The sequence below is a fragment of the Cyprinodon tularosa genome, unplaced genomic scaffold (genome assembly GCF_016077235.1).
Source record: "Cyprinodon tularosa strain WSP-4 unplaced genomic scaffold, ASM1607723v1 ctg120, whole genome shotgun sequence".
Classification (NCBI taxonomy): domain Eukaryota; kingdom Metazoa; phylum Chordata; class Actinopteri; order Cyprinodontiformes; family Cyprinodontidae; genus Cyprinodon; species Cyprinodon tularosa.
In genome coordinates, this window is record NW_024038004.1 from 2,456,156 (window position 1) to 2,476,184 (window position 20,029).

The window sequence follows — 20,029 nt, forward strand, 5'->3', positions numbered from 1 at the left end:
ATGACCTGCCCTCTGTCAGAGCTCTAATGAAAACTGCAAGAGAAGAGCAAATGTACTCACATATTAAGTCTGTGGGATTTGTAACTTAATTATAGGGCTTAAACTCACTGTATAGGGACAAACATTCACTCAAATTGTTTGAATCTCATTTAGGTGTCATGGAAACACACTTTTACATGGCAATATTTCATCAGAATCATTATATGAAGGTATCCATTTTGTGGGTTATAATATTTCTCTCATGGTCTCTGTAACTAAATCATGCCGATGCTGTTTGTGTTGCAGAGATAACAGCTGCATCATTTAACAGGAAGCATGTGTAGCCACAACACATCACATTTCAAAAGAGCTGACTTTAAAGAGCTTCAAGCTACAGACAGAAATATTATACAGAAAATGTTTCAACTACCCCCTGTCTCCCCTGTCCTGTTTCTACTTTATTTTTTAAAGACATAAGCTTGACTCAGTAAACTCGTGTAAATCGTTTTAAAATCAGTGCCTGCAAAACTAGTGGAGTTTTAAACCTCTTATTAAATATAAATGTTCAGTTTTTGCTTAAATTAAAGTGTTAAAATGATCCCATTTTACAATTTTGAAGCTTTCCTTCCTGTTTTGTTATTTTCAGTGTTGATTTTTAGGATTTGGTGAAATGGCTCTCCACCCAGGGCACTCTTATGAAGGGACAACAGGGCACATTTTTTTTTTTTAGTCTTTATTGGCTCTTGTATTAGGAGGGTGCCATTTTTCCTGTCTCCCACTCCCTCCTTGTCAATTCTGAACTGTATCATTATTTTTCTTCCTCTTCTGATCTATTTTGACCCCTTTCTTTTCTCTTTTCTAACTATAACGGCAGCGTTTTATGGCAGGCAGGCCTCAGTTACCGTGCCCCCTCATTTATAATGTCTGTGTAATGTCTTCCCCCATGGATGAAATTCAGTGGCGCACTAGATGTCTGTGAGCTTCTCATGAGTGACAGCGTTGACAACCGATTGCACAAAAAAAGACAGAGGGCCAATCAGGAGCTTCTGGGCGGTCTAAACTCAGCGGAGCGGACTTCAGCTTGAGCTGCAATTTTCCGCTTGGTCGAAAACTGAATTCCCCTTCGAGGATTAATAAAACATAATTGAATTTGATTGATTTGAATTAGAAAATATAAGCTTCTCAGTGATTTTTTAATCAAAAATAGTTATACTGTAGCTCTCTGAAAACTCTGCAGGAGTAGAGGCTCAGGTCAGTGACTTCACATCTCAAACAAGGAATGACAATAAGCATAAAAGCCACCAACCTGGCAAAGTTCTGTCTGTGCCCAGAAGAAGGAGTGTTGTCCAGAGGAGCGTAGCTCCGTTGTTTATAACTGAGCCGGAACCAGTGATCCAGGAGAGAAGAGGAGCAGCATCATGCAGCAGCCAGAGCTCACAGGGGAACAAATGGATCCAGGAGTGTTAATCCAAGCTGTGGTCAGAAGTTAGGTCCAAGGTTGACAACAGGTGGGAAACAAAGTACAGGCATACAGATCAAAACAGGGGCAGCCAAAACTCAGAAGTCTGTGGACAGAAACTGGTGAGGTAGAACTAAACACACACAGCAACACTAGAGTTAGTCTCGCTTGAAGCTAGAATAATCTGGAACCAATGGCTGGGAGCCAGTGGCATAAATAGTAGCAGGAACAGGTGGATCAGATGAGAAGTAATGAGCAGGGGGTAGAGCAAAGTACCAAGATCATGACAGTATTCTTGTGACACTGACAGAAAGCATGCTCACTCACTATTGCTGGGTAATGAAGCTGAATGAGATGTCTACTAATGATAATCCCAGTAAAATAAGTATAAATGTCGTATTAAAACCTCAAAATTATATGACAATCTGTCGCTCCAACTCACACAGATGCAAAAGAGAAAGTATGGGAACTACTTCTATTAATATACTTGAATATCTAAAATGCAAGCCGTACCCTGAAAAAAGATTTTTCCAAGCAATTTCAAATCCACTATGCTTTTTTATTCTTTTAGCATTTTACCTTATTTTACTTTAACATATTTCAAAGCAAAATACTCTGGTCAAACCTTGAGTGGACAATCGAAAATATTCAAAAAATTAAAAGGGAGGACTTGCCCAGGGTTCCATTCATTCTAGAACCACCACTGGTTGACATCACCAGACAACAACTCTGTTTGACTTTATAATTCATCCTCCTGTGCTGTCAGACCCCAAAAGGCTTAAGGAAAAAAACAAAACAAAACAGGGAGCTGCCATCAAACAAAGAGTTGTGTGTGCCTAACCACTGTTATTAGTGTGGCAGCCTCATTAAACGAGACATAGGCATATTTTCTGTTTACAGATGATTATGTGGAGACATCAGCAGAGAGGCAATAAAGAGATAATTGCTCCAAGTACTCTTACAACCACAAGAATGATTCGTAGGATTTCTCTTATAGAACCAAGTATACACACATAAGTGTTCGATTTATTTTTATGTCCTTGATCATGTGTGTCTGCGTTCATGCCTTTCATACACTTCTCCAACCTTCCCCCATCCACCTTCCCCTGTCTTCCTCTCACCTCCCTAATCCCCAAAACATTACCAACACCTGTCACTATGTGTACATGCTGCATGAGATAATTAATCAGACACTGCAGCAAATGTCACAACATTTATAAGTATGAACCCCCACCCACAGGCACACAGCAGGTGTTGTTATAGTTTGAGGAAATAGCTTAGTTGCTACAATCCTTTAAACATAGCACATTATTCCTCACCCTGCACTCTTTGGTTAGTGTGTAAATGCACTCTATTGTAAACTCATGAATTACTTTCCCATAATGCATTCTGTCAACTTGACCTTGGCAAAGTGACTCTGTCCGCTGTCCTGTAAAACAAGCGTTAAAGGCCTGTCAAAAATGCAACACAAAGGGGGGCTACTCCGCAGCAAGTTGGTGGAGAGAGAGTGACAAAAGCAGCAATGAAGGCCTCAACTGACACAACCATATATACTCAGTAAAAAAAAAAAAAAGTGTGGCATATTGCCATTTAAGACATTTAGGATGGTGTTTTATGGCGCTTTCTTCAACACTTTCATTTAGAGAACCTCTATGCTACAGATATACCATCCATCTTCCTCCGCTTATCCGGGGTCGGATATACCGGTACCTAATTATATAATTGTTCCACCTCGGTATTTTTCAGTGCTTAACTCTTAAGCCAGAAACACACAGAAGTTTCAATTGTGCTTTGTAGTACAGAGGGAAAGCCACAACCAAAGCTTCATTCATGGTTGCCCTCAATTTGTAATTAGAGGCCTTTAATAATAATCCTTCAAATCATGCTTGGTTCTCTGGCTGGGTTTGATTTGCCTCAGAAATTGGAGCTCAGATCTGGGAATTCTGATGACATCCAAGTGATGTCTGAAAATAAAGAAGTTAAAGTATAAACAGATAGATTACACTTTCTACTTAAATTGAAAAAAAAAAAAAAAATCCAAGAGAAATATGTTACAGAAAAGAGGGCAATAGCATTTTCTGTGGCACAGGTTTAATAAAACAGTTAACTTCAATTTATCTCTTTTACACTGCGACCAGGGCTGCACAGTAGAGCAGTGGGTGGCACTGCTGCCTTGCAGCAAGAATGGTTCAATTTACAGTCTTTCTGCATGGAGTTTGCATGTTTTCCCTGTACATATATGGGTTTCTCCGGGTACTCTGCCTTCCTCCAACAGTTCAAAAACATGACTGTTAGGTTAATTGGCTTCTCTAAATTCACTCTATGTGTGACTGTGTGTGTGAATGGTTGTTTGTCTCTGTGTTGCCCTGCAATGGACTGGCGACCTGTCCAGGGTGTACCCCGCTGGAGTAACAGCTGGAGTTCGGCACCAGCACCTCTCGCGACTCCAGCAGGGATAAGCGTGACTGAAAATGGATGTATGAATGGCCTAGCAGCCATATTTGATGCAGCCTTCCCAATTGGAATTCTGACCCTCGGGACTTTTATGTTTTAATACAGTAAGAATGATATTGACTGTTCAAGGTAAGTTGTCTAATTTCTTTCCAATTTCCTTAATTCTTTCATGTTTTTGTTTTTAAAGCAATCTTTTAATATTTCTTTTTATTTATAAATGATCCACATATTGCTCTCTAAATGTGTTATTCTCTATATATTTGTGTCACCTCTATGCCACTGCAATGTATAATGAATTTTCTCTAAATGAATCAATGTACTTTTCTTTTTCTTGTGAGCAGCACTAAGCATTGTCTTGTCCACCAGTATTTACAGTAGTTGCCACTGATATAAAACCTGTTCCCAGCTTACCAACACCTACCTGCTTCTCCATTATTGACCACATCAAGTGTAGAACAGTTAAATACACTAGAAGCAAACCAACCTGCTCATCGACCCACATTATCATGGCTTCTGTTTAGACGTAACACTTTATTCCAGGAGTGAGACAAAATAATACAAAACTTCTCAGAAGGGATCCTTTCCCTATTTATACTCTTCTCTATACGACGCAAATCAAGGGCGTAGGTTTGATTTGAACTTTGGTAGGGACACTATTGGTCTGGTGTCATTGGTGCTATGCAATATGCATGCCCTTTTTTATGCTCGATGTGAGCATCCGTACTGATAAGAGGAATTCATTGTTAAAAGAGAAAAGCAACATTTTGCTCCATTAATAAAAATGTTATAAGCTCTACACTCATTAGATGCTGTTTATCAATGTTTGAAGTATCACCGGCTCTGATGAATGTGGAATTAGGACTGTTTTCCACTTTGAAAACGGTTTCATTTGAACGACTAAGAGAGAAGGTAAATACAGTATTTTCTTTTGAAGATATAGAATTGTGCAGAGTTAAACCCCACTCTTATATTTGTACCTACTATTCTCTCTCTGTATCAAGCAAAATAATACATTCATTAAAATATTAACTTCACTATAAAAGTTGAACATCTGGGCTGTAGTTACTCTGTGTAGCCAATTTCATGTATTTCATCTGGGGCTGAAAAAAATTAATCATATTAATTGATTATTTCAATAATCGTCAACTAATTTAGTAAGTGATTCATCATTAACTGGAGTATAGAGACTTTAAAACATACAGTAATATAAATGTAAAATGTGCCTTTCCCCACAGAGCAACCCACTTAGATAAAAGTCTCAAGAACCAGGGATATTAGATTTTTTATTTTTTTTACTCAAAGCTGAATCCCTTCTTAAAAGCAGCTCATCTGAGGTTCTTCTATTATGGTGGTTTAGCTCACAATCTGAACTGGGAATCGGATGCAGAACAGGTCTTTGTTGTCTTTATCTCTCAGCTCCCACTCCACAACACATTTGATAGGATACTCGCTCTTTACTGGTAATGAAGCAAAATTGTAAAAATAAAAACAAAAAAATTAAAACAGTAATATCAACTAAATATCAGTAAAAAGGAAACCCTCACATTTTCTTTCTTAATTGGCTGTGGCTAAGAATCAGAAATGTTGATGGCTTACAGCCTTTATTTGCCCATTTTTCCAGCAGTCTTCAGAACTCCTGGCTGACTCAGAATATTTCGTTTTATAAAAGAAAAAAAAAGGTTTTTGTTTTTTAGTGTACATGATATTCATTTTTTTATTGGGACTAGTTTTGTAGCCTAATATTAATTGTTGTAACCGCTGCATTCTATTGTGAATAAATTTTCAATGTTGTGCTCCAAGCACACGCGGACTAGTAAACAGCCAATCAGAGAGAGAGAAGGCGGAACTTAAGGCAGAACAACCAATGAGAGTAGAGTTAAACAGCGCAGCAGTTCCATGCGCTGCTACGTGAAAGGGACAGGAGAGAGCAGGCAGAGGAGCTGCGAGAGGAAAAGAAGCCACTGCTGCAACAACTACTGCTGTAAATGATAAACATGTTGCTCACATCCAATTATTGGTAGGGAAAATTAGGTCGGTTCAAAACTTTGGTAGGGACATGTCCCTATGGTCCCTATGCAAACCTACGCCCATGACGCAAATGCTTGCTGGTCATGAACACATAGTTTTGAAATAATGATAATAATGTTTACAATAAATATCACGGTTAATGTTATCTGTATGTGGTGCGTTATCTTCATTTAACACAGCTTGCTGTGCACAAAATGTACCAAAACACATGATTCAGTTTTAAACTTAGAGAGTGAGCATGCTAATGAAAATAATGTAAAACATTATAGTCACATAGTTTCAGCAAGAGGAGCAGTGATCAGGTACAGTGTGTGAAAGAGTCAAACTCATGCTCTATGCAATAACTTATGAAGATGACTCATTAAAGTGTTTAGACTGCACCAGACAAATGTTTTTGTTGCAGTGACACATGGCTGGTGTCACACATCAAAGAGAACTTTGTGCTACACCTTTTTAGTTTCTTTTCTGGTTCATGCTGGTTTTTTTTTTAACTCTATGTACAGAATTGTCATCAAAAGCTGAATTTACCATTTTACGTTTGTCATAATTCCAGATTATTACTTGGCTCTTATCTGATGGTTATAAACAGTATCAACATCTTTCTTTTTGAGGATAATCATTCATAATAATTTACAGATACATTTTTTTGGACCCAGTATTAGAGGTGAGACAGTCAGCAGGAAAGTTCAAAACATTTATAAAAACAAAACAGACTCAAACAGAACAGAAGTGCAAAGCTGTGGAACTGTGGACCACAGCGGCTGCAGGAGGGGGGCGAGGCAACGCCCAATTACTGACTCTGGTTTAACAGTTTAGTCAATCCTCTCAATCAAAGGCAGGATAACCTGATGCACTGCCAAGGAGATGCGGCTCTGAGCCGTCCAGAGCATCCCCGATGCAGCAGCCCCAATGAGCAGGCAGGGATCTGATCCAGGTCAGGGATTCAGATCAGATAGGAACTGTTCTGGAATCCAGGAATCCTCAGACCGCTCAGGGGTGCACAGGAACAGATAAATCCAAGGTTCCAGGAACCCACAGAGCATGAAGGGAGGTTCAGAGTCCCATGCGTCAAGCAACCCGCTCAAACAGAAACGCACATAAGCAGACAGGAAGAAATCCAGCAGGAGTCCAAAGGTGGTGACCTCAGGCGAACAGATCAGACTGGTAAGGACAGGACCAGTGGGTGAGAGGAAACAGAATCAGGAAATCAGAATTTACAAAGGAAACGCTGAAATGCTCTCACCGCTGGCTAGTGAATAAACGATCCCGATGACACTGGTTCGAGAATAATTCCCTCACTGGAACAGGGACATGAACCTTACAATAAACCAAACTAACAAAACAGAACCCACAGACAATAACAGACAGCAATCAATGATCTGGCCCCAATAGATGGGCTGAGCCAAATATAAAGCAGAACCAGCAGGTGGATGAGATGAGTGACAATTAGGAGCCGGGCAGGGTTAAGCAGGTGAATAAAATAAAAAATTAAGGTGAGCTATCAGGGCAGATCATGACACCAATATGTACAAGTGCCCCTGTGCCCAGTTATAGACCCTGTACTAAAAACAATACTGTAAAAACTTTTTTCCCTTGATATAAGATGGTGGGTAAGACAATTTACCAATGGAAGATGATTTACATAAAAAAACAACAACAAAACAACAAACAACAATATTACATTACAAGTACATTACATTACAACAACAAAAAACTCAAAAATACTAATTGGTAGCTTAGTATACCTTTGGTAGATCATCTTGTTTAATTCAGGGAAATGCACTTATTTTGAGAAAGTTTTATTTATTAGGATCAGTTTTTTCAGTGTCATGCTAAATTAATTTGTCATGATAATATACGCTGACAGAAGATATTTTAACTGATTCAACCTTTGGACCAATTTAATATTTCACTTTTACAATTTGCTTTGACAATTATTCAGAAATTATAGTCAGCTTTTAGCATCAGCTGTATTACCATTGAATCACAGTTTTCATCTGCTAGATCGGCAGCTTGGGTTTGTGGCTTATTGAAACCCTAAAAGATGCCTTGTTTCTTTCTTTGAGGTTAGGGTTAGGGTTTTATTATTCTTTTGTTCTATGTTCCCACCCTGACCCCCCTGGTTAATTTGGTCTAGAACCACCACTGCTTTTCAGAAACTATATACAGTATACAGCTGAGTAACGTGTACAACAAGATGGATTGTTTTGGTTCTTAAAGTCTGGCATTAAGCAGACCTTAATTCTTCTCAAAGAACTGGTGTTACTCTGTCAAGTTTTTAAGACCACAAATGAGACCTCATGTAATTAAACAATCAGGACCTCTTCAAACTATTGACAACAAATACTCTTTAGCTCAGTTTCATGTCTGTTTAGAAGATAAATAGTTGTCCAAGTTTGAACTTTATGATTTTTTTGGGGAGTGGGAGCCTAGTGGTTAGGGCATAGAGCTCGGGATCCTGAGGTTCTCTGTTCAAGACCCTTTAAGGCAGGGGTGCCCAACCTTTTTTAAACCAAGATCTACTTTTGAAGTTGATGGCATGCACCTGCCTCCTCGAGCTGGGCACAGAATAAACGCCTCTGAAAACTCCCGGCCCGAACAGAGCAAGCGATCTTCATCGCAACGTCCATGACATACTTCATATTTAAAATATTGCCGCACAGCTGTCGTTGTTGATGAATGATGCAGTGGTAGCTCCAAAAATCCGGGAAAGTTTCAGACAGCTTGAACAGAGCAACGAATCCAGCAGTGCGCCCAACCATACATGGAGCCCCATCAGTTGTGATAGATGTGGAAAAACACAGGGGCAAGTTTGTGCAACAATGGAGGGACATGAGGGCGAAAGAAGAGCGGGGATCCAAGTGGAAAAAGGGTCCCAGTGTTCCTGTGCACATCGCTCTTCTAGCTGGTCCATCTTCACGAGTTGTTTTCCATAATGGAGGTCATACAAACAAAAAAAGCTGGTAAGGTTCCAAACAGGAAATATGCATAGTGTAGCGCGGTTGTAGAACTGACCAATCAAAGGCCTCCTTTCTCTCCTCCCTGTGACGCTATCTTTGGGGACGACGAGGGGACTTATCTGCGTTAACTGAGACACACGCAGACGACTTGCTTTCTGAGCATAAACTAGGCTTAACCCAATACTGCTCCCTGGGCGCCCCATAATGGCAGCCAACTGCTCCCCAACAGGATGAGTTAAATGCAGAGGTTAATTTCTCCATGTGAGATCAATAAAGTTAATTATAATGCAATTATTATCATTATATGTGTGTGTAGATATTATGCTCAGTATTTTCTGACAATGATGTTTCATTATGATAAAGTTTAGTATTTGTAAACTGCACCAGTAAAACAACTCACAGGGGTACCATAAGTTTAGTTTAATGACACTCCAGGATGTATGCCACAATGGCTTTGTCTCTGACAGTTACTAGAAATGTGAATCGGACCTTCTGTGCTGTTTTTGGAATCATGGCTTCTTCCTCCCTGCGTGACCTTGTAGCTCATCACCGCAGAATTAAGTTCACTGTGTGGACAGACACCCAGTTTTACCAGCCAGGGATTCATCTTTACCAGGTTTTGTACTTCTTTTTTCATTTCTGGGACACAGAAAACATCAGCATTTGTTTTCTTGATGTTTTCCAGCTTTTTGCATTCTGTTTCTCCTTTGTTCTCTTCTGCCATTGCTTTGTCTGCTTCTTTGTGCTTGTCTGCATCACACCCTATGCCCTATTGTTGATCAGTATTGATTCAGCTCTTACATAACAAGTCCTCCCCTTTTTTAATAACTTCTAATTACAGTCAGATGCACTCAAACAAACGTGCAAAGCTTAATAAATCTAATTGCATGCACAGCTCATAACGGCCCTGAATGCAGACCCACAAATTACTCCAGCAATCTGACACCGTCAATAGTTATGGGTGCCACTCTGGCTGTCTGAGTTCTTTGCTGAAGTGCAAAGTGCAAATTGATATGAGACACTTTCTTTGATTCAATTTTTCCCCCCAGTTTTTTTAATCTTTCATACTCTAATTTCTACACTTCTGCCTTTCTTTCTTTCAGCCTCTTCTGTTTCAACCAACACCTCTTTATTCAACTTTCTTTCAGCTGTTGATTCAGCATCAATCACGGCAAAATCTAATTTGCCAAACCTCCGTCGAGCAGGGCCTTCAACCCCTTGCCTGCTGTCTGTTTTGTCTGGAGCCCCGCAAATGAGATGTGTGATAAGGTAACAGAGGGAGTTCTACCGGGAATAAAAAAAGCAAAAAAAAAAAAAAAAAACAGAGTTTTGCACTTTGAAGTCAGAGCAGATCAAAAACAACAGAGGCCTCTTTGTGGTACAAAGAGAATGCACTCCCCTTCATCCATCTTGGCTTGTTTCTGCACCTTTTCTTTGCAGCCTGCCTGTCACTCTGAGCTGTCACATATCACAAACAGCCCCCCAGCATGCCCCACCTGCCTGGAGTGTCTGCTTCTCTGCTAGGAACAGATCTCACTCTCTGTGACTGTGCGCCTGCTTAGACGTCCCTTGAGGACTTATGCCTCTTGGAGCGATCTGTGCACCCGGTATATTAGTACACAACTCATAAAAACATGCAGCATATTCTGCTTGTTTGTCTTCATATCTTTATCACATGCTTTTAGTACAGCAGACGGTTCATATTCCCATTATTGCAGACACAGACTCTTGTCTTTCTCGGTTAGGGCTTTGTGTTTTAAAGTTTGCAGAGATTTTTCTCACTGTCAGAGCTCATGTTATTGGTGCACCGCATCTCTTGTGCCCTATAAGTGCAACCCTTCAGCAGGCCATCTGCTGCACCCCCTCTTATGCTCCTGACATGGGAGTCAATTGTCTTTGCCATGGCCTGCTGCAATGATGTGGGATAACGTTGGGGGGAAGTGGAGCAGACAGGGTGGTATTGAAATATCGATTCTTCTTCTCTCCCTCTTTGTCTTCTTGCAAGGGTTTTTATTCCCAGCTGTCTGATAAAGCTACCAATGCTGATGGGGTTTTGAGCCCATGTATTGTTTCCCAAACCCTTTGAGCTTGTGTAAGTCTGCAATACATCTGAAGTAAGATTTTGCAATCTTAGAAGGGAGTGTTCACATTTCAGCGAAATCTTCCACATCAAAAATCTGCAATAAAGACTTCAAACCTAGCCTACCGTGACTGTACTATCTTAAAGAAATGTATAAAAACACTGATCTAATACATTTGGCATTTATCTAAACTGCGTTCCAGCCTTGTTTGAATGTGTAGCTTTTCATGAAATAACATTCCTGGATGTTTATTCATTTGTCTATCAGTAGATTTGTCACCGGATGTGATCATTTAAGGACCCCAAAACAGACAGAAGTGCAGGGGTGGTTGTACCAAAGGATAACCAAAGAAAAATTATTTAAAAACTATTGACAGGATTTAGGAAAAACCAACAAGGAGAAAATATAATAAATCAAGAGGCAAGGGAAGAATCCAGCAACAGAAAAAAAGCGCAAGGCATTTAAAGCAGAGAAAGTTTATGCTTAACAGGTGAGTCTGCTTAATTAAACAGGCTGCTGCTGATTAAATTACTAAATAAACAAAATGAACAGAATGGAAAAATTAGAAAATTATGTAAACAAACCAAAATAACTAAAATTATACAGCAGACTAAGAGAAAAGTCTTTTCAGTAAAACATATTCAAGCAATTACTGCTGAAACAAATTAAAAAATATATATCTGAAAATATACCAAACAAAACAAAAAGGACACATAAAAAAGAGAGTAAAACAAAAAGAAAATCAGGTTTAAATCAATGCTTTTATATTTTTCCTTTTTTCTTGGTTTGAGGAAATTCTGTATTGTTAAAAGCATTGAAAACAGTCAAAACCTGCATTTATTGTATCTAAAAATATACATAAAAGTACAGCTGATTTATCGCTATTAGCCACATTAATTAAGAGGCTTTGTGGAAGGTCCATACAATCATTTGCTGCTCTGGAGCTACAGGTGTGCAAACACCTGTAATAGTCCTCTGTACATGCTGTTGGTACACCTTAAGGACTGATATGATAAGCAGGGATAAAAAAAATAAAAATTAAGGCTGGGCAAGATCCTTCAGCAACAAGTGCTCATTGATAATTCGAAAGGAGCACTAGAATACAAAAGCTACCAGTGAGTGAAGGAGGCCGTCTATATATATTAACACTGTGTGAGTGTTGACCTAATGCGACTGCACAGATTTGCCAGTTGCTTTCAGGGGTGTTAAACCTGGCAGTTGCAAGTTGGCTAAAAGTTACACAGTAAAGATGAGTAGGAGCATTTTAAAAGAGAAAAGAGAAAAATCTGATTCATTTCAACTTTAATTATTTTAATGTACTCTAAGCAGGTGAAACAGATGAGAGCCATATTGTAACATGATGTGTTTTGGGTTTTACTGAAATAAATGGATAATTTACAGGATGAAACAAAAGGTGTGGTAACGGAAGGCACACAAATGAATTGAAAAATTAAAACAAACTAAGGGCTTATAATAGAGCAGAGAGCAGGTGCATGCTGCAGGGTAATTGAGAAAATTCAGGTGGATGGGACTGACTAATTAACTGGAGGTACTGGCTTAAGGGAGAAGAGTAAACAGGCTTAGAAAGGGATGAACAAGGAGGGAACTAACAGAAAATATCGAAGTTCAACTGAATTAAATTCAGTTTATATATATAGCGCCAATTCACAACACATGTCGTCTCAAGGCACTTTACTGAGATAATTCCATCAGATCATACAGTCCTATTGATTCAAAGTTGTCTATCTAAGGAAAACCAGTTGATTGCATGGACTAATTGACTAAGTGTGAAGGAAATAACTGAATCACTAAACAATAGAAAAAATAAAATTGGAACAGAAATGGGGCCCCCTTAGTGGTACATTGATTAGCACTGATGCCTTGCAGCAATACGGTTCTTGGTTCAATTCCTGGCCAGGGGTTTTACTGCATGGAGTTGGCATGTTCTTCCTGTGTGTGCGTGGGTACTAAGGCTTCCTCCTACAGTCCAAAAACATGACTGTTAGGTTAATCGACTTCTTTAAATTGTCCTTGCATGGTTGTGTCTCTCTGTTGCTCTTCGAAATGTAATGAGTATTTGAAAGTTCAAATTGTTCTACAAAGGTTTTGACTCTCATTGCTCTCCATCGACTGTTGACCATTTTAGTGCCAACCCTTCCAAATAACTGGAATCAACCAACCAATCAATCAATCAATCAATCAATATATATATATATATATATATATATATATATATATATATATATATATATATATATATATATATATATATATATGTATATATATATATAATTGTTAATTGATAATTGATAAGTGTTTCTTCCCATTAAAATAAGACAAATTAGAAAAAATGTTATGCTAAGATGTCAGAAAAATAAGCTAATCTCTACAAAGGCACAATTAGGTTTCCCAAGATGCACCTCAATGAATCAAAAGACCTTCAAGACAGTCAGATTAGACCAAATCAGCATCGTTAAGTTAAAACCCTCCATTTTTAGCATGTTGGGTTCATTTTTGCTTAATTAGCAGCCACTGCATGTTGGCTCCTTGAAGCCACGTAACGGTTTTTCAAAATCCTTTCCAGTCTAAAGTATTTATAGTAAAAAAAAAGAATAAAAATGTCTGTCAGCAGAAGCTTGATAAAAAAAAACGTATAAACTCAACACTTTGTTAAGAACATGGGGCTAAAATTCTCACCTGTGATGGGAAATATTGTTAAACTGAAAAGGACTTTAGGGAGCATTTGCTACTAAAGACCATTTACTCTACATCTTTGTTTTATAAAACATATTGCTTTTGCCAAAGATAGGATCATTTCATTACATCCTGATTTGTAAAACCTTAGACTTAAAACTTGGTGTTTTTTCTCTTTTACCATAAATGTATTAAAATGGATTCATTTCAATTACCAGAGTTGATTATTTTTGCTCATAGTACTTTCAAATAGTTCACTTTTACTGTAGCCCAGTGGCTGATGGCTTGTGCTCTTGGCAGCATAAGCAGCACTTATATCCATCAGTTTTCCATATAACTGTGAGTTTGTTACCACTTTCCATCTTTTTTAATTTGTTGTCAGATCACCTCAGCTTGGAAATGGTTAACATGCAGTAAAGCAGCACTTTGCTAAGTGCTGGTTGAAACTTCTACAAAATCATCTTCCTCACTGCAGGACATTAGTTTATGTTTTGGCATTTAGATCACACAGCTGGAGTCAAAACAAAGACTTAAATTAGTTTCTCTAAGCAAATATAAAGTTATCTAATTACCTTGCACCATTTGGATCAACTACAAAGTCATTTGAAAATTCACATTTTAAGATGATCCTCATTAAAAAAGTAGTAAACGTAGTAAAAAGTAATTCAATGAAATTATATAATATTAATAAATACATATTGAAAATATTTTTTGTTGTTGTTTATTGTGAAATTTGAATTTCTAATATCTGTTTACATAATCAATGCCTAAAAGTTAATCTTTAACAATATCAATGTTGAATGTTTTGTGTTTTTGTCTAGCAAACCGTTTTTGGCATTCATGACGGTTTTGTCTCAAAGTGACTGCTGGTTGTTATGGAGCTCAACCAGCCCTCATGAAGAGAGACATCTGCAAGACAAAACACATACAGGCCTGATGAAGGAAAAGTTTAGCACGAGATAAGTGAGAAGTGATGATAACAAGTGGTGTGAAAAGTAAAGGACTTGCACAACTGCACTCAGATAAGGCCGGACGCACAGTCAGATAACAAGATCTTTTTTTGGCCACCTCGGAAGCTTTTTAACATTTGCTATTCAACATGCAACAATTAGTGCAATTAAAACATATGCACCACTGAGGCTACACTTTTCCTTAAGCCAGTTCCTGAGTCAAACCATTCATCTTGCAACCCATCTTGCAGGTAGTCGTTTACCTTTTCAGATATAGACTTACTGTGTTGGCTCTGAAGCTTTTCATCTGGTCTGATTGGCTGGCTTTGTGCTGCAACTGCATGATGGCATTAACCTTGTGAACATCAGAGCTACTGCAGCATAAGTTATACTGAAATGCTTCTTTTAGCTTTTAAGCCCAGAGTGTCACATTTACGGGTGTATGGGAAAACAGAGACTAAGGACTTCACTTGTTAAAATCTTTCAAATTAATTAAGTAAAATAATTTGTTGAATTCCTGGTTGAATGGTTCCTTTCTAAAGCGTTCCTGGTGAACTATTAACTAAAATGTGTTTTATTGGGACATATGACTTAACAAAACATTGCTGTACATCTAAACCAGGCGTCTGCAACCCCCAAAGCCACATGCGACTCTTTTATGCCCCCCTTGCGGCTCCTCTGAGGTTTTTCAAAAATGTAAGAAAATTGGAAAAAGATCGATTTTTTTTGTTGTTGTTTATTTTAATATGGTGGGCAGCATGTCAAACAAAGATTCATTATGTCTCCAATGCGGAAAAAATGTGTATAACAAAAAAATTTAAATAATAAATTGAAAAAGTTCTGTCAAGGAACATTTGGATTGCAACTCCACTACTGCAGCTAGTTTTGTTGTAGTATCATTCACAGATCAAACTGGTAGCACTCTTATGCAGGTATGTGAACTTTCTTCAGTTTTTTTCCCCAAATCCTCCAAATAGAAATAACACCACAAATCTTATGTATTTGTTGTGTTTTTATAATTTAATAAATGCAGTAAAACCTAATACATACTGTATTGTATACTGTTATATACTGTAATGGAATTTAAACTTACAGTAAAGCACCAAATTTTGTAAGAGGAGTAACCAAGAGGCCTATTGTTACTGTGAAGGAGAAGCTTAGTTTTGCTCTCCACAAATCTGGCCTTTATATTTGAAAAGAGAAGAAAATCATTACAATTGGTTTTCCTGTTTACCACCCAACACACATGGGAAGCAGTCACCATTTGATGGTTGTTGCAATGGTCAGATGTTGCTATGTATGAAAAGAAACCAACATTGCACATAACTCTGTATGTTACATCCTATAGTGAAACACGGTGATGGCAGCATCATGCTTCTGTCCCCACATAGAAATGGAGGTTGAGTTTCTGGTCAAGCTGATGCAAAGTTGAATGGAGATAAATACCTGAACAAAGCTTGTTAGAAGCTGCAAAACACTTAAAAATGGGGTGGAGGTTTACCTTTAAGGCAAAATGGCATTAGAGCTCTTTATAGATTGATATTATATAAGGTTCCAATAAAGGTCAAGACCTAATTTTGCAGAGTTAAAAAAGAAAAGCAATGCATTAAATCTGATTGAGCTTGCAGTGTTTTGCAAAAAACACACACAATTTTAGTCTCGAAATATTCAAATTTGTTAGAATCTTTTGCCAAAGATAAATGTGGTTCCAATAAGGACTGACTCAAGGTAATAATTTAAACTTACAAGACTATTAAACTGACAAGATGATTATTTGTGAGGGGAAAAAACAATCAGTTTCATGTTCTTTTCAGCTAAACGTTTTGTGACTTTCTATTCAGCTGCTGGTCTGCAGTCTCTTTTAATTCAAAATCACTTTTATGGAAGAACAGTATGAAGTCAAGTTACTTCTTGCTCAAGAACACTTTGGCTGATGAACTTTGGAGGTGAGGAGTTCAAAATCACTAACCTTTTGTTTGCAGGGCAACACTGGCCTGAATATATCGAAACATGAGGTACTGATATCAATAGAAGTTTAATGAGCTTCATTGTCATGGTTACTGTTCATGCTGTGAACAAAATACAGTGATTTTCACAGCTTACTTTATCCAACATGTCTCTCATGCTCCAACCAGGTGCCTGTTTGTAATTTTCTGAACGAAGAAAAACACAGCCTGCTGTGAAGTGAATTTAGAAACAGAAAGTGTGTGTAGAAAAAGGCAAAGAACAAGCTCCATCCATTTGTTTTCAAGTGAGTGTTGTATTTTTATTCTAAAAAGATCTTAAACGGAGATGCTGCCACATACGGCCGATAACAATGTCTGACAGCTGGAGAAAAGGCTCCATTATTTAAGGGCAAAAGCTTTGCAAAAGAGGAGCTAAAACTGGTTCATAGTAGGAATGTTAGAAGTGGGCTCTGTTTAAAGTATACACTTCACTTGTATTTCTACTTTTTTGTGTGTGTTTTTTTGGGGGTATGGTTAGCATTAGTTTCTTGGTCTTAGGTCATTTTTATGTTCACATTAAGAAAGTTTTTTCGCTTGCTCTCTAGTTTATGCTCTAGTAAATGTCTGGCTTCATTTGTTAGATCTTTCTAGCAGGTTTGCTCTAGTTACGTTATTTGTTGTTTCTTTTTCTGTGAATTAATCAGTCCACTCATATGCTACCTTTCTTGTTTTGTTTCTCACTGCCGATAATTATCCTTACCAATTTACCAGTAATCTATCAGCCTTTGTTTTACTCATGTCCAACCACTTGAATACTCGTTGTTTTCTTTCCTCCTTCACAGCTGAATACATGGTTCTATGCCTTGTTTCTCTGAAAAGCCCATACTATCATAGTCTTGGTGCATATGGATGGCTTAATTGTTCATTCCATTTACCTGTCTAATTTGCCTGGTTGTTCATTACCATTCATCTGATCCATCTGGTTCCTGCTGCTATTAAGGCTGCCTGTTTCCCTGCTGTCGGTGCCAGAATATTCGAGTTTCTGAGAGTAAGGCTACGTTCACACAGCAGGCCTTGATGCTCAATTCCGATTTTTTTGTGTAATCCGATTGTTTTGCGTTGCTGTTCACATTTCAAAATATATGCGGCTTGTATGTGATCTCCTGTGTAAACGGCATTCATACAGCTTAAGTGTCCCACATGCACAGTAGAGGACGCAATGATGTCACACGTGCTTCGTGTTTACAGAAGTGCTAGTGCTAGTGGAAGGATGTAGCGATGTTTCCAAAACTTAAAAACACAATCTTTTGAAGATGGTTAAAAAATAAAATACTGCTCTCCGCATCATTGCTCGCCATGGTGTTTGTATTTCTTGCCGCTTCTGTGTAGCAAGAAGCAGAATAGTGACCTGTCGGTTACTAATGGCGTTCATGTTGGATGAATGCAACCTGGCTGTTCAGACACAGGTGGCATTTGAAAAGATCAGATTTGTATCCGATTCAGGACCACATAGCCAAGTGGCCTGGGTCGCATTGGAAAAAATCATATCTGTGTATTTATGACAGCCATGAAAAGATCAGATCCAGGTCGCATGTGGGCAAAAAAAATTGGATTTGGGTCACTTCAGGCTGCAGTGTAAACATAGCCTAAGTCTAGCTATTCTGTATTCTGTAGCCTGGTCTGTTCTGGACTGCTTCCTGGATTCTGCCGGCTTACCGAACTTGGACCTTTCTTCTGACCTCAGCTTGGATTCTCCTCTGGTACCTCCTCGGCTCTCTAATCTTCTGGTCTGGTAACCTGGTTCTGCTGTGACTTCGGGTTTGGATTTTCCCCCATGGATACTTCTGCTCGTCTGCGTCGGATGGCGCCTGCTCATCTGCCTACTTAGCTCATCTTTCAGAACTCTGCGGACAGCTACCGCCGCAACCTGTGGAGAAACCTCTTGTTTGGGTTCTACTCCTTTTCTCCGGGACCGGACTGAACTCAGAACCAGGTTAATGACTTATGCTCATAGTCGTGGCCCGTCTAGGATTCAAAGTCACTAACCTGAGTTTTTATCTCGACAGAGTATCCAGTAAATCCACCCCAGCTGACGAGCAGCTGCACATTCATGTTTTAATAAACTTGTGTTTGGAAATCACCCTGATCTGTATGCTTGAATATTGGGTTCTAAGTTCTAAACTACTGACACATACCACACTGTCCTGAGACCACATCGTTTAATATCTTTTTTGCTGTAATAAATACTTTTAACTCACTGTGTTAAACGCACTCTGCCTCCGTCTGCCTGTCTAAATATATGGGTCCATCCAATTTCAACAGTTTCAGACAGTCGACACTATGGACAGCGGCTACTTGATATAGATAGTTGCATAAGATTATTAAGGTATGGTGATTATTCTTTTTACATGTTGACTGTCCCTAATAAATAGCCTTTTGACAAATGACAGTTTGTGTTTGTGCTGTAGATATTAGGTTTAATTGGTTACTATTATGATAAAAGAAGCATCACTGTGTTAATCAGTTTTTTAGTAGGTATTGTAAATTAATCATGTGGTTATAAAGCAACAACTCTGACCTGATGCAATTTGATTAAAAAATAGAAAATGGTAAATATCTAAACTTTTTATGATTGTACTGGAAGTACTTTTTATGTACTGGAAGTACAGGGCAAACATGTTGTGTGCACTTATTACCGCTCTCTGCTGGATTGAACATGTAGTGCAATTTCTCTAAAGCTCAATGTTCTGTAGCTTTTATCTCAGTAATACACATCCTGGGGGTCTTAAGCCAGGGGCTTTAAATTGAAATGTAAGAGAAAACAAACAACAAAAACGTATTTCAACATTAAATTATGCATTTTTGTTGCTAAAAAAAATTAATTTAACATATAGAAAAATCATAATTTATAAATGAACAAGGAAATATTTTTGTTGGGCCAAACAGGCTCACAGATGAGGAAGGACCCGTTTAAACTCCTTTGTGACAGAATTTGAAGAAAATTCTAATAGTGGTGAGTTTTATTCTTTAATTATGTGTGCTTTTGAAAATGTCCAAACTTTTTATCAGAGCTGTTTTATTTATCTGCTGTTCTTGTACTTGTGTATATGTTTGCACTATTGCAGTAGAAACCAAAAAGCATAAACTAAACTACCCTTTTATTTGATTACTTTAAATCGCACCAGAAGATGCATAGAAATTGGTAACTGTTAAAAGCTGTAATGTTTTTATAGAAGGTGTTTGATTGATCTAGACATCGGACTGTTAATTGCAACAAAAGATGTTACTGGCAAAAAAAGGCCTTTGGATACTGCTGCTTCACAACAACATTCAATTGCAGTATTTGAAAACAGTAAGGTTAAATAAATGTATGGTGCTCTACTGCATCCCATTGCCTGACAGCTGACACTATGGTTCTGACAAAGGGGAGGTTCATCACTGAAGAGAAACAGCAAGGGCTTATGGCATTGAGAAAAGA